The 26,907-nt window shown below is 39.6% G+C and overlaps 1 pseudogene; it reads left to right on the top strand.

Annotated features, from left to right (window-relative positions):
- Positions 1-297: 297 nt before the first annotated feature.
- Positions 298-16,477, top strand: LOC110312240 (uncharacterized; annotated as a pseudogene).
- The last annotated feature ends 10,430 nt before the right edge of the window (positions 16,478-26,907 follow it).

The raw sequence follows: 26,907 nt of genomic DNA, 5'->3' as shown, positions 1-26,907 counted from the left end.
TTTTATTTATATGAGTACACTGTAGCTGTCTTAAGACACTAGAAAAGGGCATTGGATCCCATTACAGATGATTTTGAGCCACCATGTGGTTGCTGGGAATTGAACTCAGGACTTCTGGAAGAGTAGTCGGTGCTCTTAACCACTGAGCCATTGTAGTTTTGTTGTTTTTGAAGATGAAGTTTCTCTGTGAAGCTATGCTTGTCCTCTAAGTAGGTTTATAGATGAGAAGGCTAGCTTAGAGATTCTCCTCACTCTGTCTCCAGAATGCTGGGATCAAATGTGAGTGTCAAGTCCAGCATGGCCTTCAAGGGACAGTGTGACATGGTTTCCACCCCTGTAGTAGAGGCAGCAGAACTTGGGACTCCCAAGAGTTTAACAGTTGCTATTCATAAGGTATTTGTAATATCTATCTGTCTGTCTATCTGTCTATCTATCTTTCTATCTATCTATCTATCTATCTATCTATCTATCTATCTATCTATCTATCTATCTATCTATGTATTATATATTATACATCTATATAATATATCTATATTACATGACATATATATATATATCCAGGAGTTGAGAGTGTGTCTATGATCCTCACCAAAAATGTTAATTATTGTGAATTCAGGACAGCCTTTAAGGTTAGGGGAAAGAACTCTGAAATCATGAGTTCAAAAATATGTAATTTCTCAACCATGTAAAATAAAAGGATGCAATATGAATTGTATAAGGATTTCACAGATGTAGAAGAACAAAGGCAGCTTCACTATGAACCAGCTTGTCAGAAAGTAAGAAAAGAGAGAAAGAGATTTAGGGAGTGGTAATTTCAGGACGTGATCCATCCAACTAGACTTATTTCCTGAACTTAGAAAGATTGGCAGATCTCTGAATTTGTTTGCAATGTTAAGAACAAAAAGAAAAAAGAATGTACTTACTGTCTTTTTCTAAAATCAGGGGGCTGTGGTCAAGGGATGCTCATTCATTGAATGATCAAAGAAGAACTTGGAGTGGACAATTGAATTGAAATGTAAATAAAAGTCAAGGCTTTGTTTTGCAAGAGCTGAACTGTCTGATGATCTTCAAAAAGCTGTCCCTAGCTGAAAACTATCAGTTTGCATCCATGTTTTGGCTTCAGTTTATTTTTTATTTGGGGCTCCCAAACAACCTTTTCACAGAATCACTCTCAAAACCAAGGCAGGACCTTCACCTGTTGGCCAACATGCCTGGCTTCTTTTTCTTTATATTACTGGTTCATGGGCCTGCAGTGTATGATTTTGCATGTCAAACATGTGTTGCTGTGCTGACCTTCATCTACATCTTGAATTTTGAAATTTGAAAGCAAGCATATTCTTTTCTCAGGCTGGAATATACTCATGTCATAAATACTACTTGAGCCTTCTAACTCATTGGACTTTAGTGTGCTCTGTTCTTCTTGTCTATTGTGTTTATTAAGAAATATTTTAATGAATAACAATTTTTTCCTATATTTATGAATATCACCTCATGCATGCCTGATTGGCCCTCAAAATTGTCACAGAAGATGACTACAGAACCCCTGAAGTTGTGATAATGGATAGTTGTGGGCCCACTTGGCAGTTGAACTCAATTATTAGCAAATCAGTAAGACCTCTTTGCTGAGCCATCTCTCCTGCTCTATGTTGCTTATTTGGGTTTAACATTTACATTGGTAATATTTTCATCTGTGCATTTGTAATTAATTGCTTAAACATGAATTTCCTTTTAGTAAGATATTATTAATGTCATAATATAAAATGGGTCACTTCAAGTTTTAGAAGATGAAGAGTAAACTGGAGTGAATGTATACTTCTTTGTAGGAACTTCAGGAAAAACTTCTAACTTTTTTCTATCTTTCTAGTTCATTTGATTGATTTTGGCACAAGAATTAGTATCTTACTATATTCCTCTGGCTGTCCTGGGACTTATTGCATCAACCAGGCTAGTATACAACTCAATGAGATAAGATCTGCCTCTACCGCCAGAATTGTGAGATCAAAGTCATATGCCAATATACCTACCTTCCCCATTATTATTTTCTAGTTAGTAATTGTTCATACCATTTCTCTGGTGTATGTTTAGTACTGTTTACTTCTCTCTCTCTCTCTCTCTCTCTCTCTCTCTCTCTCTCTCTCTCTCTCTCTCTTTTACTTGGCATTTCTCTTGCAAGGCTATATGCTATTCAAATGGCACAAAATGACAGGAGTGAATCTTTTTATTCAGTTTCCTTCTGAAATAATTTTGTGATTACATTAGTACTTATGTGTCAAAAAAATCAGTGGGGAAGGACTAGAATTATATAAATAGTCAGTGAGGCATACATTTAAACTGATATTGACATCATACTTTGTGTTGTACACCTGTATGGAATAATTTAGAATGCAGTGACCTATGATGATGTGTGTGTCAACTTCACTCTGGAAGAATGGAGTTTACTGGATCCTTCACAGAAGAGTCTCTACAGAGATGTGATGCAGGAGACCTACAGGAATCTCACTGCTATAGGTAAGACAGTGGATTTCCTTTCACTTTTCAAAATAAAAGGACAATTGTTTCTTTGTTATTGATGCTGTTCGGTGATTTTAAGTGAGAGTGAGGAAGAATGAAGTAAATGAATCAGGTATGGTTCTAAGGTTCACTGGAGATACTAACTTAAATTTTGCCTAATTTCCAATAATTTGTTATGAATGTTCTGCTACTATATTTTAGGCTACAATTGGGAAGATGACAATATTGAAGACTATTTTCAAAGTTCTAAAAGACATGGAAGGTAATTTTCATGTGCAAGTTGGTTTGAATATGCCTTTGAATCAATTTTAATGTTCCTTTGAAGTTTTAAAGAACAATGGCAGTGTAATTAAGCACTGCTTTAAGTGTATCAATGATTATTAAATTCTCACAAAACCATGTATCTCAATCTCAAGTATCTGATTTGTGTTTGCAATGCATTGTTGTAAGGAAGAACTAAAGGATATAATCAATGCCTTAATTGATACCAGCATTTGTATCATAGCCCCATTAGATTATGCTGTAGAAATGGTATCTGTTTAATGCCATACCACTTCGATATTGCAAAGTGTATATATAATGAATAGTTGATGTATAAGTGAAAAGCCTTCTAACAGGTAAATAGTCCATAGTAAAGCTGATGATACTTATATACTTGTAGTAATATTGCTAACTTTAAGTGAGAAGGGGATAGTTTATGAGAGTCAAGAATGTTGTTTTGGAGAAATGTTAGTCCTTGTACTTCATGTCTATGAAGAAGACAATGTCAACCTTTGTAAAATGCAATATGATATACTTTCATTTGTTCTTCTTTTAATAGAATAGGCAGATCATATGTAACAATTAATATAAGCCTTGTGAGTATAGGGATATTGAAAGAAGCAATGTACTCCCCTCTCTCTTAATACAATTAGAGAATATGTAATAGTCCCCACATTGAATAGAGTTTCTTAATTTGAAACATGTTTATAATTAAATTATTTGGTTTTCCAATTTCATAGGGTTCCTCCACAAACTCACACTGTAGAAAATCCCTACAGTACCAGGGAAGTGGAAATCCTTCTTGTTTTGTCCTGGTTCACATTGTAAATGCAATATATAAATGTATTGTTTTCCATACTAAAGGGAAATTTATTAATGTCCTCTGTGTGATAAAGCTCTGAGCTTTCATAATTCTTTCCAATAGGTGAAAATTTTCATCCAGATAAAGGATGCCATAAATATGAGCCATATAATAAAATCAAAACAGCCCATAGCATAGGGGAATCCCATGAATGTAAACAAAATTATTCCTCTTTACCATTAGACCAAATTGTGAAATTAATTCATACAGAGAGAAAGACCCATCAGTGCCATCAGTGTAATTAATGTGGTAAACCTTTTTCATGTGCCAATTGTCTTTGCAGGCATGAAAGAACTCCCAGTGGAGAGAAACCTTATGCATCTAACCAATGTGATAAAGCCTTTTCATGTCATCCTAGTCTCCAAATATATAAAAGAAGCCATACTGGAGAGAAACACTAAGAATGTAACCATTGTAATAAAGGCTTTCCATATCCCAGTGCTCTACAAATACATAAAAGGATACACAGTGGAGAGAAACCCTATGAATGTAAACAATGTGGTAAAGCCTTTGCACATCACAGTTCTCTTCAAAGACATGAAAGAATACATACTGGTGAGAAACCTTATGAATGTAGCCAATGTGGTAAAGTCTTTACACGTCAAAATAGTCTCCAAATACATCAAAGAACACAAACTGGAGAAAAACCCTATGAATGTAACCAATGTGGTAAAACTTTTACATATCACAGTGGTCTCCAAATACATAAAAGGACACACACTGGAGAGAAACCCTATGAATGTAACCAATGTGGTAAAACTTTTACATATTACAGTGGTCTCCAAATACATAAAAGAACACACACTGGAGAGAAACCCTATGAATGTAAGCAATGTAGTAAAGCCTTTGCATGTAGCAGTCATTTTCAAAGGCATAAAAAAATTCATACTGGAGAGAAACCCTATGATTGTAACCAGTGTGGTAAAGCCTTTGCATATAAAAGTAATCTCCAAATTCATGAAAGAAAGCACACTGGAGGGAAACACTCTGAATGTAATTAATGTAGTAAAGCTTTTGCATATCATAATAGTCTCCAAATACATAAAAGAACACATAGTGAGAGAAACCCTATGAACAGAACCAATGTGGTAAAACATTTCCATATCTCGGTGGTCTCCGCATTTATAACAGAACACATAGTGGAGAGAAACCCTATAAATGTAATCAATGTAGTAAAGACTTTGTAAGTCAGAGTCTTCTCCTAGACCATAAAAAAACACATACCGGAGAGAAACCCTGCAAATGCAACCATTGTGGTGAAAGACTCCAAAACTCCCAAAGGGAGGCACTTACTCAAGCCTCGGGTCAGCCGCGCACCCAAGAAGACACTGAGACCGAACTTAAGATGTATAGAGAGTAAGATTTAATACAGCAACGACAAGAAAGTACATAAAAGCACATATACCAGATATCTGGGGTCGAAACTCATGCAGCAGGTGCAGAGGAGATTCGACCCCTAGCCCAAATTTTCACAGGCTTTTATAGGAAGGAGGTAAGGGGGGAGCAGGGCAGGGAAAATACAGGTTTACGTCACTAAGAGATTCAGTCAAGGGTTTTTTCCAAAGTGCTTTTGCAACCGCGTCCCACACTTTGGTCATGTACTTGATTCATTGGAACTGAGGTTTTTACTCACACCCTTATCTCAAAAATGTCCCTGGCACAGTCCTTAGTTGGGAGGGGTAGGACTGGGTTCGTTCCAGGAAACCCTTATCTCAGAAATGTCCCCGGAACAGTTTTCATTTGAGAGGGGGTCTGACTCTGGTGTGAGAGTTCAGAATGTACTCTGGGGTGAGAGTTCTGGTGGTCAGTAATTTTCCTCTTTCATTCCCCACTCCTTTTTTTGTGAATAGCTCTAATCTTAGAGCTGGGTCTTGGCCTCCTGGAGGACCCGATGTTGTTGCCTTAATACCATAACCTGTACTGCATTTATTCTCTCTCTAACAAAAGCCACTAACTTATTAAGAATGCAGGGGCCAAAAGTGAGCAAAAGCATAAGTGTAATTAAAGGTCCTGCTATGGTGGAAAGGAGTGTGGTGAGCCAGGGGGACTTATTAAACCAGCTTTCGAACCATCCTTGTTGGCTTTCTCTTTCTCTTTTACGTATATCTAGGCGTTCTCTAAGTTTGGCCATAGAATCTTTGATTACTCCTGAATGGTCAACATAAAAACAACACTCTTCTTTCAGGGCAGCACAGAGCCCTCCTTCTGGGTCCCTCCACTCAAAAGCGAACAGTGGCTGGCTATTAGGGTGTAATCGGAGGCAGAAAAAGGCATCTTTTAAGTCCAGAACAGTGTACCAAGTCCGCTCTGGTGGGAGGGAACTTAATAAGTTGTAAGGATTTGGAACAGTAGGGTGAATGTCCTGCACTCTCTTGTTAACCTCTCTTAAATCTTGCACTGGTCGATAATCATTAGTCCCAGGCTTCCGTACTGGCAGGAGAGGAGTGTTCCAAGGAGATTGGCAAGGCACCAAAATTCCTTGCTCTATCAGTCTCTGAATATGCGGCCGAATGCCTTCTTTAGCTTCCTTACTCATAGGGTACTGCTTGATCGAGACGGGGGAGGCATTGGCTTTTAACTCTACCACGACCGGAGGCACTTGTTTAGCTAATCCCATTCCTGCCTGCTCAGCCCATACTTCAGAAAAAGCGGACAGCCATTCAGGGTCTGGTAACTGTTTAGAACCCTGCTCATGGAGGCGATACTCTTCTTCTAAATTTAAAACCAGGCATGCTATAGGGGTCTCTCCCCAGGTGACTTCTGGTCCCTTTGAGGTGAACTGGACTTGTGCTTTAAGTTTAGTCAACAAGTCTCGTCCCAGAAGGGGCGCAGGGCATTCAGGAATTACAAGAAAAGAGTGAGTTACTTGATTTTTTCCTACTTCCAAAACTCTCTTAGTAGTCCAGGGGTAAAGTTTACTGCCAGTAGCTCCTGTTACCATAGTCTTTTTACTTCCTAATTGTCCCAACGGTTTAGTCAAAACTGAGTGTTCTGCTCCTGTGTCTATTAAAAAATTAACAGGAGTCCCCTCCACAGAAAGTGTTACCCTAGGCTCAGGGAGGGGATCTGAGCCCCGACTTCCCTAGTCTTCTTTCATAGTCAACACCTTGGGTTCTTTTGGCTTCCTTTTGGGGCAATCTCTGGCCCAATGTCCTTTCTCTTTACAACATGCACACTGGTCTCTTTCAAATTGGAGTTTCTGTTCCCGTGGAAGTCTTCTTGCCTTGTTGCCCAGGTACCCTGACTGTCCTCTTTCTGCCTCTTTTGCACCTACTACTGTGGCCAAAATTCTGGTTAAATTTCTCTCTTGGCGGCGATCACGCCGATTCTCTCTCTCTTCCATCTCTTTCTTTTCTCTCTCTTGCTTTTCTTCTTCTGTCTCTCTCTTATGATATACTTTTTCAGCTTCCTTTACTAAATCCTGCAAAGTATAATCTTGGAGCCCCTCTAGTCTCTGCAGCCTTTTCTTAATATCAGGGGCAGACTGACCAATGAAAGCCATAGCCACAGCTGCTTTTTGACCCTCTGAAGAGGGATCAAACGGTGTATATCTCCTGTAAGCCTCCATTAGTCGCTCTAAGAAAACAGAGGGCGGCTCCACTGGACCCTGAAGGACCTCTCTTACCTTGGCCAAATTAGTAGGTCGCCTTGCGGCCCCTTTGAGCCCCGCCACTAGAGTCCGGCGGTAGACCGTGAGACGCTCCCTACCTTCCGCAGTGTTGTAGTCCCAATTAGGACGAGTCAAGGGGAAGGATTCATCTATGAGATTGGGGAGATTAGTGGGGGTCCCATCTTGTCCCAGGACATTCTTCCTGGCTTCCAGCAGAATTCTTTCTCTCTCCTCCGTGGTGAAGAGGACCTGCAAAAGTTGCTGACAATCATCCCAAGTGGGTTGATGGGAGAACATAAGGGACTCAAGGAGCCCAATAAGCCCAGAGGGGTTTTCTGAGAAAGGAGGGTGGTTAGTTTTCCAATTGTATAAGTCAGAAGAGGAAAAAGGCCAGTACTGTAAAGGAACGAGGTCATTAGGTCCTGGCGCTGGCCCCCCCACATGTGCTCTAAGTGGCAAGGCAACTGTTGAATCCGGCCCCCCTTCTTCCCCAGGGCTTCGGCCCCTGCGGCTCCTAGTTCCCCCCGCCGGTCCCTGTGCCCCTCTCCCTATTGGTCCCTGCGGCGGGGCAGCCGCAGGCGGCTGCTGGGGTGGGGGGTAAGGGGGAGGTTGGGAGTCCATCCAGAGGAGGTCGTCAATCTCTGGATAAATCTTGGGGGGTGCTGAGGGACTGGATTTTTCGGCTGCATCAGACTGGACAACTGCAACTGTCAGTTTCGAAGAACTTGGAATCCAAGGCTTGACCCATGGAGGTGGGAACTGAACAAGACTCTGCCAAGTCACGATGTAGGGGATCTGATCAGGGTGACCTCCTTCTTCCTGAAAAACAATCTGCCTGACGGCGGCGATTAGTGACAAGTCAAAAGCACCCTCTGGTGGCCAGCCTACTCCAAATGTCGGCCACTCGGAGGTGCAGAAGGTCTGCCAAGGCCCCTTTTTAACTTCCACTGACTGGTTGTGAGCCCTGTCTCTCACCTCTCCCCAATGCTCCAGGGTTAGAGACAGGGGAGAGGAGGCAGATTGTCCCATTTCTAGAATAATAGCAGACACGACAAAAGCAGACACGACAAAAGCAGACACGAGACTGAGATAAAAAGAAAAAACCAAAGCACGAGGTGGGACTCGAACCCACGATCTCGCAACCCGAGGCACGAGGTGGGACTCGAACCCACGATCTCGCAACCTGAAGCACGAGGTGGGACTCGAACCCACGATCTCGCACAGAGGCACGAGGTGGGACTCGAACCCACGATCTCGCAACCTGAAGCACAAGGTGGGACTCGAACCCACGATCTCGCACAGAGGCACGAGGTGGGACTCGAACCCACGATCTCGCAACCTGAAGCACGAGGTGGGACTCGAACCCACAATCTCGCACAGAGGGGTCCACTAAGCGTCCTTAGTCCTCCCCTTGTCCTCCTGGGACATCTCCCAGGGCGCACAGACGGTGGACACCTGGACACGTCTGTCCTCTCCACACCCTACGCTCCTACCCGGAGCGCGGTCTCACTGTGCACATTGCACACTGAGCGTCTGCAAAACCGAAACTGCGATCGCACCAGATACAGAACAGCCTATCTGGCCTCTCAGAGACAAACAAAACACAGACACCAGACCAAAACAGAACAGCAGAATAGTAAATCTTACTTCTGAGTGGGTCCAGGACGTCTGGGTAGTCGCGCTGATTCCCGGCCAACGCACCAAATGAAAGACTCCAAAACTCCCAAAGGGAGGCACTTACTCAAGCCTCGGGTCAGCCGCGCACCCAAGAAGACACTGAGACCGAACTTAAGATGTATAGAGAGTAAGATTTAATACAGCAACGACAAGAAAGTACATAAAAGCACATATACCAGATATCTGGGGTCGAAACTCATGCAGCAGGTGCAGAGGAGATTCGACCCCTAGCCCAAATTTTCACAGGCTTTTATAGGAAGGAGGTAAGGGGGGAGCAGGGCAGGGAAAATACAGGTTTACGTCACTAAGAGATTCAGTCAAGGGTTTTTTCCAAAGTGCTTTTGCAACCGCGTCCCACACTTTGGTCATGTACTTGATTCATTGGAACTGAGGTTTTTACTCACACCCTTATCTCAAAAATGTCCCTGGCACAGTCCTTAGTTGGGAGGGGTAGGACTGGGTTCGTTCCAGGAAACCCTTATCTCAGAAATGTCCCCGGAACAGTTTTCATTTGAGAGGGGGTCTGACTCTGGTGTGAGAGTTCAGAATGTACTCTGGGGTGAGAGTTCTGGTGGTCAGTAATTTTCCTCTTTCATTGGTAAAGCCTTTGTATATCATAGTGATCTCCAAATACATAAAAGAGCACATACCGGAGAAAAACTGTATGAATGTAATCAGTGCAATCAAGCCTTTGTACATCAGAATTGCTTCCTCCTATATAAAAGAACACAAACTGGAGAGAAACTCCATGAATGTTAATGTAGTAAAGTGTTTCTAAGTCAGAGTCATCTAGAACATAAAATACAAAAACCAAAAAAACCCATACATACCAGGGAGAAACTTTATAACTAGTGTGGCAAAATCTTTGCATGTCATTATCATCTTTGGAGGCATGAATGAATTCATACTAGAAGAAACTATGAATGTATTTAATATGGTGAACTTTTACACAATTGTATACTTATCATCATGAAAGAATTCAAACTAGAGAGAAATTCTATGAATATGAGCAATGTGCTAAGGCCTTTGTGTTATGGTCCACTGAGATTCAACACTACTCGAGCACCAAGTCAATGCAAATGACAAGAACTTATTTCAATTAAGTTACTACTGACTGATCAGGGCGCAGCTCAAACTCAGGAGCTGAAGTGTGCCATAAACACTCCTATCCCTGAGCCAGAATATTAAAAAAAAAAAAACAAAAACAAAAAGCAAAACCCTTTTACCTTGAAAAAAAATCTGTGCCAAGTTATATATACATACATTTGTTATCAATCAGGATTTAGGGATAGGGTCTGTCCTTATGTAGCTTATCTATGCCAACTGATGCAGAATGTAGGTTTTATAGTCTAACCAATAATATCCATTAGTTCTTTTGTATGAGGAACAGTTATGTTTTGAGGAGCAAAATACAAATAACATAAGCTGTGATTAGGAAGAGTCATGTTTAGGGAACAAAAGATTAAAAAAAGGGAAGTATTTTTATCTGGTCTGGTATTTGGAAGTCCCCATCTCCCCTAGAGCCTGGAGAGATAAGTTTAGGTTGACCCTATGATGAAATGGAGGCTGATAAAATATCTAGGACAAGTTTCTTTTGATTCTTCCTAATGTTTGCATATTATAATCATCTTCAATGACATAAAAGGTTATATATTGGAGAAAAACCCTATAAATGTAATCAATATCATAAACCTTCTTCACCACATAGTTACCTACTAATACATAAAAGAACACACAGTTGTGAGAAACCCTATGAATATAACCAGTGTGGTAAAGCCTTTTCACAACACAGTCATCTAATCCAGAAAAGAATACACACAGAGCTGCCACCCAGCAGGAGCAACATGCGTGTGCAGCATGCTTTTTGCCATGATTGTGTACTGGGTCCACCTGGCTTAAGCAGAAGGGAGCTAATCCAGCGTGTGGTCACAGCCAATGCAGTCTGCCCTATCCACAAAGTCCATTTGAACCTCAACTACCTGAGTCAGATATTGAACAACAAAAAGTAGAGAGTCTGCATGGTACATTTGAGGAACTCAAGGATGTTGGACAACAGAAGCACTCTAGAAGAGAGAGCTCATCAAAGACTTGAGGAAGAGATGCTGAATGCCCTGACAGATCTTTGAAGACCTTGCAGACAAGCCTTATACCCTAGAGGACTATGATGTCTCCTTTGAGAGTGGCATGCTCACCATTAAGCTGAGCGGAGATCTAGGGAACTACACAGTCAACAAGCAGAGCCCAAAGAAGTAAATTTGGTTGTCTTCTCCCTTCAGTGGCCCCAAGCACTATGACTGAACTTGGAAGAATTGGGTGTACACCCATGACAGTGTGTCTGCATAAGCTGCCGGCCAGGGAGCTGACTGAAGCATTAAGCACCAAAATAGACTTGTCTTCATTGGCCTATTCTGGAAAATGCACTTGAATGCCTGCCAAGTTCAAAGACATGAAAAACATCAGGAGAAGACCCAGCCTCCTTCTGTAATTGATTGTCTGGTTTGCCATTCCTGCTTCTGAGGATAGTCACACTGTATGTGACTGCTGTGAAAAAGTGTGTTACCTCGCCCTCTCCCCAAAAATGCACACTGGAGAGAAACCCTACGCATGTAACCAGTGTGTTAAAGACTTTGCTTTTCTTCGTGGTCTCCAAATACATAAAAGAATGCATACTGTTTACAAACCTTACAAATTTAGTCAATGTGATAAAGCCTTTTCACAACACACATATCTATTAATACATGAAAAAACACATACTGAAGATGTATGTCTACACACAAGCAATGTGGAAAAGCCTTTGCATGCAGCAGTAGTCATTGAAATTATGAGAAAAAGCCATACTGCAGAGAAACACCATGAATGTAGTCAGTGTGGTAAAGGTTTGCACTTCATGGTAACTTTATACAGGAGTGAAAAAAAAAACTTTATTGTATAACCAGTTTGTTAAAGACTGTGTATATCACAATAGTCTTTGAAAACCTGAGAGAACTTATACTAAATGTCATCTATCAATACAATGGATTTGGTAAGATCTTTAGTCAACAGTTATTTTCACTTACACAAAATGATTCTGGGATCAGCATCTGACAAGTGTCTACAATCTATTCAAGCATTATGATGTTCCTCCTCATTTTGTTTCTACTTGCAAGCTTATATGGACAAAAGCCCTGTAAATTTAATGAATAAGGTAACCCTTTTATTTATTTCTTTATTTTTAACCCTTTTATATGTCACAATTCTCTTCAATTTTATGAAAATTTTCATCTCGGTGTTTTTTAGTGCCTTATCTTTTGCTGTAAAATAAAACATCAAAATCAAGTTATGAAGCATTTGTATTTGTCTTATGTTTCCAGAGGGATATGGGATCAGGGTTACAATGGCAATGCAACAAGTATCACATGGCAGCTAAAACAGGAAGTTCAGAGCTCATATCAGCAAGCTGAAGCATGAAGCAAGGAGTGGGAACTAGAAATGATGTGTGGATGTAAACTCCCAAGCCCATCCTCAGTGGCATATTTCCTTCAGCAGGGCAGTATTTCTTAAATTTCTCCAAAGGAAACTACCAATGGAGGACTGATTTTTCTGACTTGAAGCTTTCTTGCTTTCTGTCTCTTATGTGAACCAATATGTGACGAAGAAACACTCAGTAGGTAAGCTTTCAGGAGCCTGAACACCTGAGTTACTGGAATGAATCCTTACAAAAGAAGAACATCATGTGATGTCAGTGTGTCTCCTGTGTATGTATGCATTAATGCTGGTCTCCAGGAATGTTAAATCCTTTGATCTCTTTGTAGCTTCCTACAAAGGAGGCTATTAAAGGAAGCTGTTAGAAACCTGACCTTGGTCAAGGGGATGGATTATCATAACAACTCAGCCACATCTCTAGCCTTGTAATTTTTTTGTTTTGTTTTGTTTTGTTTGTTCGGTTTAGTATTTTTGTTTGTTTGTTTTAGTATTGTTTTTTTGTTTTTTTGTTTTTTTGAGACAGGGTTTCTCTGTATAGCCCTGGCTGTCCTGGAGCTCACTCTATAGACCAGGCTGGCCTCGAACACAGAAATCTGCCTGCCTCTGCTACCCAAGTGCTGGGATTAAAGACATGCACCACCACTACCCGGCACCTTGTAAATATTTTAAAGACCCTATGTCTTCATGATGTCAGGACATAGGAAAGAACTCATACAAGAGAAAACCCCTATTCGTTTAAACAATTTGATACAGGCTTTAGGCATCATAGTTGTATTCAATATCAAGAAAAAACACAAATATGTTTTAAAACTTTTCATCTTAGCATTGAAGAAAGTAAATCATTTACCATGTTCATTCAAGTATAATGGAAGAGATCTCTGATTCTTGTCCACTTCTGCATGGCCATGGAAGGGACAGCATAACATGGTTCCCACCCTTGGAGCAGAGCTAGCAAGTGTTGACAATTGCTATGGACCTAGGTCTTGTTTGTTTAATGATGTACATAATTTACTTTATGTTTCTCCTTTTGGAAATATTTTCCCTCCCAAGGTTATTGGGTAATGTTCCTCCTGCGAAGGTTATTGACTCCATGATAATTAGAAACTGCATGACTCCCAGAGTCAAGGGTGTGTATATTTTCCTCAGCAAAAATGCTAAATGCTGTAACCTTCAGGACAACCCTTAAGGATATGGGAAAGAAATTTGAAAACATGAATTCAAAAATATATAATTTCATAACTATGAAAAATATACAGATGCAATGTGAATTATATGGGGGCCTTCATAGACCTAAATTAACAAAGCCAGCTGCAATAATAAGTGAGCTTTTCAGAAAGATACAAAAGAAAGGAGATTCCTGAGTTTAAGGTAAGCCTGGAACAGAGGTTAGGCATAGGTGTGGTGGAGATGGTAATTTCAGGGTGGGATCTCATGCAGATAGTTAATTGTCTTTGTTTTCAAAGTTATGCAGATCTGTGAATTTAATTGCTATGTTAAAAAATGCACTTGCTGCTTTTTCTAAGAATCAAGAGGCTAAGGTCAGAAAATGGTGATTTGTGGGATAATCAAAAGGGAATCTGGGGTGAACTATTGAGTTAATATGCAAATAAAAGACTGATTTGGTTTGCAAGAACTGAGTTATCTGGTGATCTTCACAAAACTCTCTAAAGCAAAACACATGGATGGCTATACCCTTCTACCCATGATTGACTTTCATTTTGAAGCCCTGCCTCTTAAGGGAATTATCTAGAAATGCCAGATATGCCAGATATATAACAGCAATGAGGTTTATTTAAGGAAAAATAATTCTGGTGTGTGTGTGTGTGTGTGTGTGTGTGTGTGTAATGTTATGGCTTTTTAGTGCTGTGACACATATCTGCAGACTGGAAGAGAGGTTTGTGGGGTTCATTTGGATATTATATGATGATCAGTAAAAGGTTGCTATCTTTGGACAAGAAAGAGAGTTCCCAGTGAGCTATCTAGCTCATTAATGCTCGAATAATTTTAGTTGAAACATTACTTCAGTAAAATATTGTCTTTTCAGAATGTAAACATTGTCATCTAAGAATGGAGAAAACAAGACAATTTGAATAATAAATCCTATTTTCAAATAAAAATGCTATCTTTTGAACGGAATGTGTTTGTTTATTGTTAAGAGTAAACACTTGTTCATAACAACTGCTCAGAATCACACGTGAATGGCTGAGAATTGTCACAGTGGGTAAAGTTGGTTGTTTCTAAGCCTGATGACCTTAGTTTAAGTCTGGGAGACCCATATCACTTGTACAGACTTTTCAGATTATAACACTTGGCCTGTACCATATGCACACTCACACACTACCACATACAAAAAGTAATTTTTAAACCCAAAAATGGGTCAGTGAGATCACTTAAACCAAATCACTCCCTGGGATTCATTTGTAGAACTCACAAAGGAGAATTAGATAATAGAAACCAATAAATTTACATTTACCTGACATGTGCATACCATGGCACAGGTGTATACCCACAAATACAGTTCAAATATTTTTAAATGGATAAGATTAGCAAAGCAAAGTAATAACCCAATTAGTGAGAATACAAGAGTAGATTTGCCAGTTTAAATGATTATTGTAAAATTTCAAGAAGTATTGCTGTTCATCAAAACAATGAAGGTTTCTTTGTGAATTTTATTTCATCTTTTCATTCTCCTGTTCAAAAGATAGATCATTTTAAATATACATCTCAGCTGGCTTTAGGGGTGTGTTTCTGTAGTCCCAACACTTGAGAGACAGCCCTGGCTATGTCTCAAAAGGATTAAATAAATGAATAGTATATCTTAATTTATGATAATTTTTCTAATTTGAATGGACTCTGACTGGCTCAAAAGGAACCTTTTGTTATCTTTAGTCACATAAGAGAACTGTCTAACAGTAATAATAAGCAGCATGGAAAGTCCATTTACAGAGGCTTATAAAACTATTGAATCCTTCAACAAAGGTCTAGCAGGGAGTTCGTCATCTTCAAATGATAGAGGACAGAATAGTAATGGAATATCTTCATCCTTTGCATTATAAGCACATGTATAAGAACTGTAGATTTAGTTGTAATGCTCCGATGGCATACCCAAGTTTGGTTCCTAGCACCCACATCAGATGGTGCAGAACTGCCTGTATTCTCAGTTCTAGGACATCTTAGGCATTCTTCAGGCCTCCTAGAGCACCAGTTATGCAAATGGTGAAAAGGCACATGCATATTTGTTTCCCTATTGTAAAAAGGATTTTCTTAGTGTATATGTCAACTTAGGTGGGTAAGTTGTCCACTGTGTACACCAAGTGCATTCCTGGTGTCAAAGTAGACCAAAAGAGTGATTCCCCTATAGACAGTTTTGAACTGTGTTTTAGGTGTTAGAAATCAAAAGTAGGCCCTGTGGATGAGGAACCAGTGCTGTTCAGGATGGAGCCCTCTATTCAGTCCCATGAGCATGTCACTAATAGCACTAAGGTGTGAATGGTTACTCCTATGTTCATCTTTACCTCAGTCCTGATAACCCAGAAGAAAAATAAAATTTAGAGCCTCAGAAAATACCTGAGATTTGGTGCTTAAACACGTTTCACAGTCCAAATCTCCACAAAAATAGAGATGATGGGAAGTGGGAAGTGGAGAGAAACTGATAATTTAAATCTTTAAGTAAATAGTCATTGACCACTTGACGAAAGCCACAAGACTTGAGTTTATCGCATAAGTTGTAAATAGGCAGCAATGGGAGCTTACTAGAACACATGCCATGTGTACCTCTGCTTGAGTTTATCCCAATTTAAGAAGAGAAAATGAACTTGCAGACATGAAGACCAATGTTTCTGAATGGGAATATATTCTGTTTCCCTGATGCCTGTAAAACATTCAGTTGGGAGCACTGAATGTTGATGACTGAAGATGACATTTAGTTTCTTGTCAGGAGAACTTGAGACTCAAATGGAAGTCACTCTAAAGTTGGAGAAATCCGGCATTTACAAAAACCTGCAGAGTTTGGATGACCTATTAGAAAGGGAACTTTGGCTGTGAAAGAAGAGGATTAAAATGACAGAGAGCAACCTTTTGAGTGCTCCAGTTGACAACCTGGCTTCTACTATGTGTGTGTGTGTGTGTGTGTGTGTGTGTGTGTGTGTGTGTGTGTGTGTGTGTGTCAGAACTAGGAATACAAGCCAGGCCCATCTATGCACTAGACATACACTCCAGCCCATAGGTACATCTTTATTCTTATATTTGATACTGTGAAACAGGGTATGAATAAGTTGCTTATGATGTTTTTGAACTAACAATAGTCTAGGCCAGCCACCCACTTATGACCCTAACTAGAGAGAGCACACATTAGCAGCTTGACAATACACCTAAAAGCTGTAGAACAAAAGGAAGCAAATTCACCCAAGAGGAGTAGATGGCAGGAAATAATCAAACTCAGTGGTGAAATCAACCAAGTGGAGACAAGAAGAATTATTCAAAGAATCAACCAATCAAGGAGCTGGTTATTTGAGAAAATCAACAAGATAGATAAACCCTTAGCCAGACTCACTAGAGGGCACAGGGAAAGCATCCTAATTAACAAAAACAGAAATGAAAAGGGAGACATAAAAACAGATCCTGAAGAAATCCAAACCACCATCAGATCCTTCTACAAAAGGCTATACTCAACAAAACTGGAGAACCTGGATGAAATGGACAAGTTTCTAGACAGATACAAGGTACCAAAGTTTAATCAAGATCAGGTTAATGATCTAAACAGTCCCATATCCCCTAAAGAAATAGAAGCAGTCATTAATAGTCTCCCAACCAAAAAGAGCCCAGGACAAGATGGGTGTAGTGCAGAGTTCTATCAGACCTTCAAAGAAGATCTAATCCCAGATCTTCACAAACTATTCCACAAAATAGAAACAGAAGGTACTCTACCCAACTCATTCTATGAAGCCACAATGACTCTGATACCTAAACCACAAAAAGACCCAACAAAGATAGAGAACTTCAGACCAATTTCCCTCATGAATATCGATGCAAAAATCCTCAACAAAGTTCTCGCTAACTGAATCCAAGAACACATCAAAACAATCATCCATACTGACCAAGAAGGTTTCATCTCAGGGATGCAAGGATGGTTCCATATATGGAAATCCATCAACGTAATCCAGTATATAAACAAACTCAAAGACAAAAACCACATGATCATCTCGTTAGATGCTGAGAAAGCATTTGACAAAATCCAACACCCATTCATGATAAAAGTCTTGGAACGATCAGGAATTCAAGGCCCATACCTAAACATGATAAAAGCAATATACAGCAAATCAGTAGGCAACATCAAAGTATATGGTGAGTAGCTGGAAGCAATCCCACTAAAATCAGGGACTAAACAAGGCTGTCCACTCTCTCCCTACCTATTCACCATTGTACTTGAAGTCCTAGCCAGAACAATTAGAAAACAAAAGGAGATCAAGGGGATACAAATTGGAAAGGAAGAAGTCAAAATATCACATTTTGCAGATGATATGATAGCATATATAAGTGACCCTAAAAATTCCACTAGAGAGCTCCTAAACCTGATAAACAGCTTCAATGATGTAGCTGGATATAAAATTAACTCAAACAAGTCAATGGCCTTTCTCTACACAAAGGATAAACAGGCTGAGAAAGAAATTAGGGAAACAACACCCTTCTCAATAGTCACAAATAATATAAAATACCTTGCTGTGACTCTAAGAAAGTGAAAGATCTGTATGATAAGAACTTCAAGTCTCTGAAGAAAGAAATTAAGGAAGATCTCAGAAGATGGAAAGATCTCCCATGCTCATGCATTGGCAGGATCAATATAGTAAAAATGACTATCTTGCCAAAAGCAATCTATAGATTCAATGCAATCCCCATCAAAATTCCAACTCAATTCTTCAACGAATTAGAAAGGGCAATCTGGAAATTCATCTGGAATAACAAAAAACCTAGGACAGCAAAAACTCTTCTCAAGGATAAAAGAACCTCTGGTGGAATCACCATGCTTGACCTAAAGCTATCCTACAGAGAAATTGTGATTAAAATTTGCATGGTACAAGTAGACCAATGGAACAGAATTGAAGATCCAGAGATGAACCCACACACTTATGGTCACTTGATCTTTGACAAGGGAGCTAAAACCATCCAGTGGAAAAAAGACAGCATTTTCAACAAATGGTGCTGGCACAACTGGTGGTTATCATGTAGAAGAATGCAAATTCATCCATTCCTATCTCCTTGTACTAAGGTCAAATCTAAGTGGATTAAGGAATTCTGCATAAAACAAGAGACACTGAAACTTATAGAGTATAAAGTAGGGAAAAGCCTCGAAGATATGGGTACAGGTGAAAAATTCCTGAATAGAACAGGATTGGCTTGTGCTGTAAGATCGAGAATTGATAAATGGGACCTCATGAAGTTGCAAAGCTTCTGCAAGGCAAAAGACACTGTCTGTAAGACAAAAAGACCACCAACAGATTGGGAAAGGATCTTTACCTATCCTAAATCAGATAAGGGACTATAATCCAATATATATAAAGAACTCAAGAAGGTAGACTCCAAAAAATCAAATAACACCATTAAAAAATGGGGCTCAGATCTGAACAAAGAATTCTCAACTGAGGAATACCGAATGGCAGAGAAGCACCTGAAAATATGTTCAACATCCTTAATCATCAGGGAAATGCAACTCAAAACAACCCTGAGATTCCACCTCACACCAGTCAGAATGGCTAAGATCAAAAATTCAGGTGACAGCAGATGCTGGCGAGGATGTGGAGAAAGAGGAACACTCCTCCATTGTTGGTGGGATTGCAAGCTTGTACAACCACTCTGGACATCAATTTATGGGGTTCCTCAGAAAATTGGACATAGCACTACCAGAGGATCCCACAATACCTCTCCTGGACATATATCCAGAAGATGTTCCAAGTGGTAAAAAGACACATGCTCCACTATGTTCATAGCAGCCTTATTTATAATAGCTAGAAGCTGGAAAGAACCCAGATGCCCCTCAACAGAAGAATGGATACAGATCATGTGGTACATTTACACAATGGAGTACTACTCAGCTATTAAAAACAATGAATTAATGAAATTCCTAGGCAAATGGATGTACCTGGAGGGCATCATCCTGAGTGAGATAACCCAATCACAAAAGAACTCACATAATATGTACTCACTGATAAGTGGATATTAGCCCAGAATCTTAGGATACCCAAGATATAAGATACAATTTGCTAAAAGCATGAAACTCCAGAAGATTGAAGAGCAAAGTGTGGACACTTTGCCCCTTCTTAGAATTGGGAACAAAACACCCATGGAAGGAGTTACAGAGACAAAGTTTGAAGCTGTGAAGAAAGGATGGACCATGTAGAGACTGCCATATCCGGGGATCCATCCCATAATCAGCTTCCAAACTCTGACACCATTGCATACACTAGCAAGATTTTGCTGAAAGGACCCAGATATAGCTGTCTCTTGTGAGACTATGTTGGGTCTAGCAAACACAGAAGTGGATCCTCACAGACAGCTATTGGATGGATCACAGGGCCCCTAATGGAGGAGCTAGAGAAATTATCAAAGGAGCTAAAGGGATCTGCAACCCTATAGGTGGAACAACATTATGAACTAACCAGTACCCTGGAGCTCTTGATTCTAACTGCACATGTATCAAAAGAAGGCCTAGTCGGCCATCACTGTAAAGAGAGGCCCATTGGACTTGCAAACTTTATATGCCCCAATACAGTGTAATGCCAGGGCCAAAAAGTGGGAGTGGGTGGGTAGGGGAGTGGGGGGGACAGGGTATGGGGTACTTTGGGATAGCATTGGAAATGTAAATGAGGAAAATACCTAGTAAAAATATTAAAAAAATGAAGGTATCTTGAAAGGACATTTTATTTACATTAATCACAAGGGTATTCATCATTATCTTGTCTTACATTTATTTTGATTATCATACACACAGCATAAAGATCCGTTCCTAGCCTTGCAATTATTGTGTTTTATAACTTTCTAACTTAGTAAGCAAGTTCTATAACTTTCTGCCCATTGGTCTATGCTTTAATTAATTAGTTAATTAATTCACTTTACCTCCCAAGAACAGCCCCTTCTCCTCCCAGTCACCCCTCTTACAGCACCTCCCCTCATTCTCCCTTCCACTCATTCTGTGAGTAAGGGGAGCCACCCCATGTCACTCTTGTCCCTCTCACCACACATTAATTACTACAAGAGTAGGCACATCTTTCACTGTGGACAAAAATGGCAACCCAGTTAGGAGAACTGAATCAACAGGCAGGCAACAAATTCAGAGAAAGTCCCTGCTTCAGTTATTGGGGGAACTCACAAGAAGACCAAGCTGCACCTTGGGGTATGAAGTCACCATTTTTTATTGATAGTCCAGTTTTTTTGGTGAGCATGGACCACAGTAAACCCATGGCTTTTAAGATTGTATATACTGAGCCTAGTAAACATTCTTAGCCACTTATCAAAGAAGTTTCTCCAGCTGATCATTTGTTCAAATTATTTTGTGTTTGTTCATTCACAAGTTGTTTTCTACCTAGTTGTTCAAAACATATGTTGGAAAACTTCCTACTGTTTGACCACTATGTCTGTCATCAGTGAATACAATTTATTAGTTTTTAAAGTCTAACTGACCCCATCATAGTTCAATATTTTCTTAGACTTCTGTATTGGAGCAATCTCATAATAAATTGCTGAATTGATGGAATTGAGTATTATCTAATAGTGCATAGAAGCCAGTGGGCATATCTTCAATAAAGGATAACCACTGCCATCACCCCACAACAACTATCCACTGACAGTCTCCTCAGGAAGGGGAGAGGCCTAGAGGTCACCTACTCCATCTATACCAGGTTTTTGGTTGATTGTTGTTGTTGTTGTTTTGAGACAGGGTTTCTCTGTGTAGCCCTGGCTGTCCTGGAACTCACTTTGTAGACCAGGCTAGCCTCGAACTCAGAAATCTGCCTGCCTGTGTCTCCCAAGTGCCTGGATCAAAAGCCACCACTGCCTGGCTGCTTATGTATGTATGTATGTATGTATGTATGTATGTATGTATGTATTTATATTATTCTAATTTATTTATTTATTTATTTATTTATTTATTTATTTATTTATTTATTTATTTTTACTTGATCTTTGTAGCTGTCCTGTAATAATCATAGTTGCTGTGAGTTCACAAGTACAAATGGCCATATCATATCTAGACAACAGCATGTCACAGCACTCTCCCCTGTCTTCTGACTGTTACATTCTTCCTGCTTCTTATCCCCTAAGGTTCCACTAAGCCTGGGGTGGGGGTCAATATATATGTCCTATTTATGGTTTAGTCCTTCTCAGTCCTTTGGAGAAAATTATGTATCTCCTCATTGCCTGCTTCCCACTGGAAAAAAAAAAAACCAAAAAAACTTCTCTGAACAAGGTTGAGAGCAGCCCACCTCTATAGGTATGAACAAAATATATTTAGCAGGCAATTTAACATCTAGACCTAGGTAAAAACAATTGCAGATTGTCTATGACCTTTTGAGATATGAATATCACACTAAGATTATAGTACCTGGTGTGAAATTCCCTCCTATGGTAGAGGACTCAACCTCAATCAGAAGGTTGTCAGTTAACTCATGTATTAGTTTACTTGTATTTAGGTTTGATAAAATGATAACAAAACCAACTTAAAGATTTGTAAAGCATTATTTTTTAACTTACAAGTTATAGTTCATCAATGACAGAAGCGAAAGCAGGGACTCAAGGCAGGAACCTAGAGGCAGAAACTGAAAAAAATATAGTAGAGAAATGTTGTTTACTGACTTGTTTTCCACAGCTTGCTTAGCAAGACCACCTGCCCAGAGATGGTATGGCCCATAGTAATTAGGCCCTCCCATATCAGTCATTAATCAGTAAATGTCCCAATTGCTTGCCTACAGAGAAATCTGATAAAAATAATTCTTCAGTTGAGGTTCTCTCTTTCTGGATGATTCAAGTCTGTGTTGAGTAGACAAAAATTAACCAGTCTATAACAGTCATGTCCTTATTGCACAATCACACATTCTGCCTGGCATTGCTGCATGCAGAGTCTAGCACTGGGAAAGACCACCAATATCTCTTCTTTGCTAGTATGCTCCCCAAGGAGAAGGGCCTGTAGCCACCTGGGAGTCTGCAGATCTGCTTTCCTAGCCTCAGCAGGCTAATACCTTCATTAATCTCTTTGACCCTACTAACTTAAGGGACAAGAACAAGTGTTCATAGTTCTCCTAGCACAAGTTATGAGGGTGACTCAAGGTGGTCTTAAGAAGGATCCCTCTATGGAAGCTCAAGTCTGGATATGTGAGTTCTTAGAATAACATAGTTTTACTTTGGCTGGGAGGATTTTAATGACATTGCTTAAGGTTTTGTATTAAGTAATTTCACATTGGATTCCTAAAGAAAATACAACCTCCTAAGGGAGGTGCCAAGAAAATTCAGGAAAAAAATTTCAGTAAATAAATGAATAAATGAATGAAAGAAGGAACAAATTGTAGTGCTGGAAAACTCTGAGGACTTAGGAAACACCATATGAACTGGGTAGTGGGGTAGTATTTCCTGCCCTCTCCTGCTATCTTCTGACTATATGGAAGAAGTGTAGGTCCCTGTGGTCAAGGTAACTTCTCAATAAATTCAGCAAGGATCCTTTTCTCTCTGCCTGTTCTCAGTCTTTGAAAGACTCAATCACTTCAAATAATTTTTTTGTTAGTAAGAGAGAGAAACACTAAGATGGATATGTATGTGATATATGTCTTTTGTAAATATTTATGGACTACTTATGGTTCTCTTATCATTTTGAGTTGTTGTATTTTCCTATTGAAACAGAATCAGATTAACTACAGAATGATAAATCTGCCCTTGAGAGCTCTTGCAGATATCTGTCTTTAAAAGACCTCTGCACAGAGTTACTCAATTTTTGGTTGGTTAGTATATTGACAACTATATAATGTGGCAAACTATGATAAAATATTAAATCAGACAATGTAAATTTTTCTACAATCATTTCGTTTATCATCTTATCAACCTCAAGGACAAATGGATTAAAAAAATTGAAAAACAGACAAATTACGTTGCAAGTTTGATTGAGACCTCTGATTTCTGCTCTCTTTCACATGGCATACAGTTTTATAGAAACCAGTAAATCTAAGGGTATTTCAGAAAGATTAAATTATTATTCAAACACAAAGAACAAGAGACAAGAGGCTTTCAAATGTGCCCATGAAAATAAAAGTGAAGGCCTTAGTACCAGAGGCTTTGTTTCCATGGAGATCTCTGGTCAGGTCTTCTTCCAGAGAAGGTAAGCTAGTGGGAGTTGCTTCTCTCCTTCTGCTGAGGCAGGTGGCTCCACCTCCTGGTTACTCTGTAATTCCGTGCAGCCTTGCACTGAGTCAGGGCAACTAGCCAGTGAGGAGTGCAGCGGCAGAGCCTCAGGAGAGAAGATCTCTCCCCAAGTGTTACAGCTCTTTGAACAGAAGGCTCTCATGAGAGAGTAGTCCTCACACACCTTTTATTCCCTGGATAGGACTTATATACAGTTTTGGGGATGATTCAGGGTTTGACAGCAGGTACTTCTCAATGGTTTGGAATGAGAGTTTGGGGAAAACTTATTTGCATGTGGGAGGGCTTGGTGCACTACTGCTTGATGCTGCTTACCTTTCTGCAGGGGGCTGTCGGAGGCTGTAGCTACATGACAGGAACCAGGTGCCCAGGATGCCTGGCTGAACTCCTTCCCATGCAGGTGGAAATCACTGCCCGGGGTTCCAGAACTTTGCTCAACCGGGGACCAGGCTGTCTGTGCACAGTCCACCACCCCACACAAAAGGTCAAAATGACTAGTGTATTAATAAGCTTTTCCCCATTAGTAAGTTTGCTGCCCTGACATGGGAACTGACAGCACTCTTGCCACAGCCTCCTGAGCAATGGAATCGCTTGATCCTAAAAGCAAGTTTTCTTGTAATCAAAACCCAATAATCTGTCAAGAGATACAATAGAAATGATTCTGAATTTGTTCTTTGCAAATTGTGAGAGACCAGCATAGCAGAAACAGAATTGGTTGGAAAGTAACTCTGAGACTGATGCAGAGGAGGAAAGGACACAGACCTGAAGGTTGGGGACTCTCATAGAAATCAATTACAGGAAAATGATTGACCCAGACACAACAAAACAAAACAAAACAAAACAAAACAAAACAAAAGAATCATCAGTTTGCTTATTTTCCTTCAGTGAAAATCAAATCCAAAAGTTTGAAGTCACTATTCTGTGAAATATAGTTGGAGTTGCCTCTCAAACTATGTACTAAATATATGAATATTTCCTCCATATTAAATCTTCCACTGAGTAACCTATCTCTCTGTCCACAAGAGTCTTTCCTAGGAGTAAGTCAACAGCTGCTATCTGGTGACTTCACCTGAACCAATGACTGGAAAACTCATAGAAGAAATGAAAATTCAAATGCTAGTTGCTGAATAGCAAAGACACATCATAATATAAAATCAGAAAACAAATTTAAAAGTTAGATATATTTTCTTTACAAAGGTACTTTTGTTCTTTATTACAATCAAATGTTTGTTTAAAATATTAGTAGTGAACTGGGGAGATGTTTGGTGTTTAAGAGCACTGCTTTTCCAGAGGACCCAGTTTAGATTTTCATCATCCACATGATGACTCACAAGTATCTATAACTCCAGTTCTGGGAGTTCTGCTACACTTTCTGGGCTCCAAGGATCCCAGGCACACACACACATAGAACACAGCTACATACATGCAGACAAAACATCTACTTATTAACCAAAAAACAAGTAAGTGAAACCTAAATATGAATAGTTGTAGAGCTGGGCTTGTTCTCCAGCAATTGAAAAAGTAGTAATTAAAAAAAAGCAATATCATACTCCATTTTGTCCCTCAATTCCATTGTTTCTCAGAAAAAGATTTGAGTATAAACCATTGACAAAATATTGATGCTTCAAATTAGGGAAAGCTCTACACAAAGGAAGCCATCAAATGTGCAGAAAGCTTTTGATAAATCCTATAATTGCATTTTTATTGGTGACTTTCAAGAAGTCATGAATTTTATTTGGGACAAAACAAAGTAATGCTTTCTTTTCTGTATAAAGGAAATAGGCATTTTTATAGAGAGAAACAATTTTTCTCTAACAGCATCTGTGACTTGGTCACAATCATTTTCTGTAACTGATGATTCGCTAAACATGCTCTGAACTTCACATAGAAGAAATACATGCTGTATTTAGATTTCTACCATTGGTCTAACTGATAAATTATAAGTACTCTGAAATTAAATGTTAAAATTAGCAATGATAGACAAATGTATAAATTTTTACATTATTTTTATACTATAATTTACATATTCTTTTGTCCTGTCAGAGATACAGTTTTACTACACAGTAGCCCTCTGCCTGTGGTATTCAGACTAGCAGCTGACCCTGGGAGCTATGGCCTACAATGGCTGAATCAGAGAAATTCAGTGTGATGCCCAGGATTCTGCGCTCTAATCAGTTCTCTGGCAGATTCACAGGTGTTCTAAGGACTGAAAACTACCAGTAAACTCTAAGGACTGAAAACTACCAGTAAATCTCAAGCTCACAAAATCATTCAACGGCTGTGTGGAAATGTTAGTGACTCAGTGTCCAGGGGACATAGGGTCAGAATAAATGAAGAAACTTGTTTAAGTCCAATCTTCCTTTTTGAGCTGAAAGGGTCTGCAACCCTATAGGTGGAACAACAATATGAACTAACCAGTTGCCCCAGAGCTCACGTCTCTAGCTGCATATGAAGAAGAAGATGGCCTAGTTGGACATCATTGGGAAGAGAGGCCCCTTGGTTTTGCAAACTTTATATGCCCCAGTACAGGGGAAACACCAGGGCCAGGAAGTGGGAGTGGGTGGGTAGGGGAGGGTATAGGGGAATTTTGGGATAGCATTTGAAATGTAAATGAAGTAAATACCTAATAAAAAAGTGGAAAAAAAAGAGAGCACCTCCAAGGCCATCACATCTTTCCCCTCAAGACGATAGCTCAACACAATTGTTCTCCAGGCACATAATATGGTTTAAAACTGTGGACAAGAAATATCAGAACTTGTTGCACATCTGCTACATATGAGCAGCGATCCCTAGATCCAGCCCATGTATGTTTTTTGGTTGGTGTTTCAGCCTAAGAGTCCCAAGTGTCCAGGTTAGTTGACTCTGTTGATCTTCCTGAGGAGTTTCCATCCCCACAGAACCCTAAATCCTTCCTCAAACTGTTCCATAAAAGACCCCAAACTCCATCTACTATTTGCTGTGTTGGGTCTGCATCTGTTGGAGTCAGCTGCTGGGTGGAGCCTCTCAGAGGCATCTTTTCTAGAAAATGATTCTGATTTACAAAGTCTTTACTGCATTGCTTACATCCATAGGGTTTCTCTCCACTGTGTTCTTTTATGTATTTGTAGACTGCCATGACATGTAAAGACTT

Source organism: Mus caroli, unplaced genomic scaffold (genome assembly GCF_978045245.1).
Source record: "Mus caroli unplaced genomic scaffold, Mus_caroli_1 scaffold_18, whole genome shotgun sequence".
Lineage (NCBI taxonomy): Eukaryota > Metazoa > Chordata > Mammalia > Rodentia > Muridae > Mus > Mus caroli.
The sequence above is the reverse complement of the archived record's forward strand: the minus strand, read 5'-3'. Positions and strand labels throughout refer to the sequence as shown.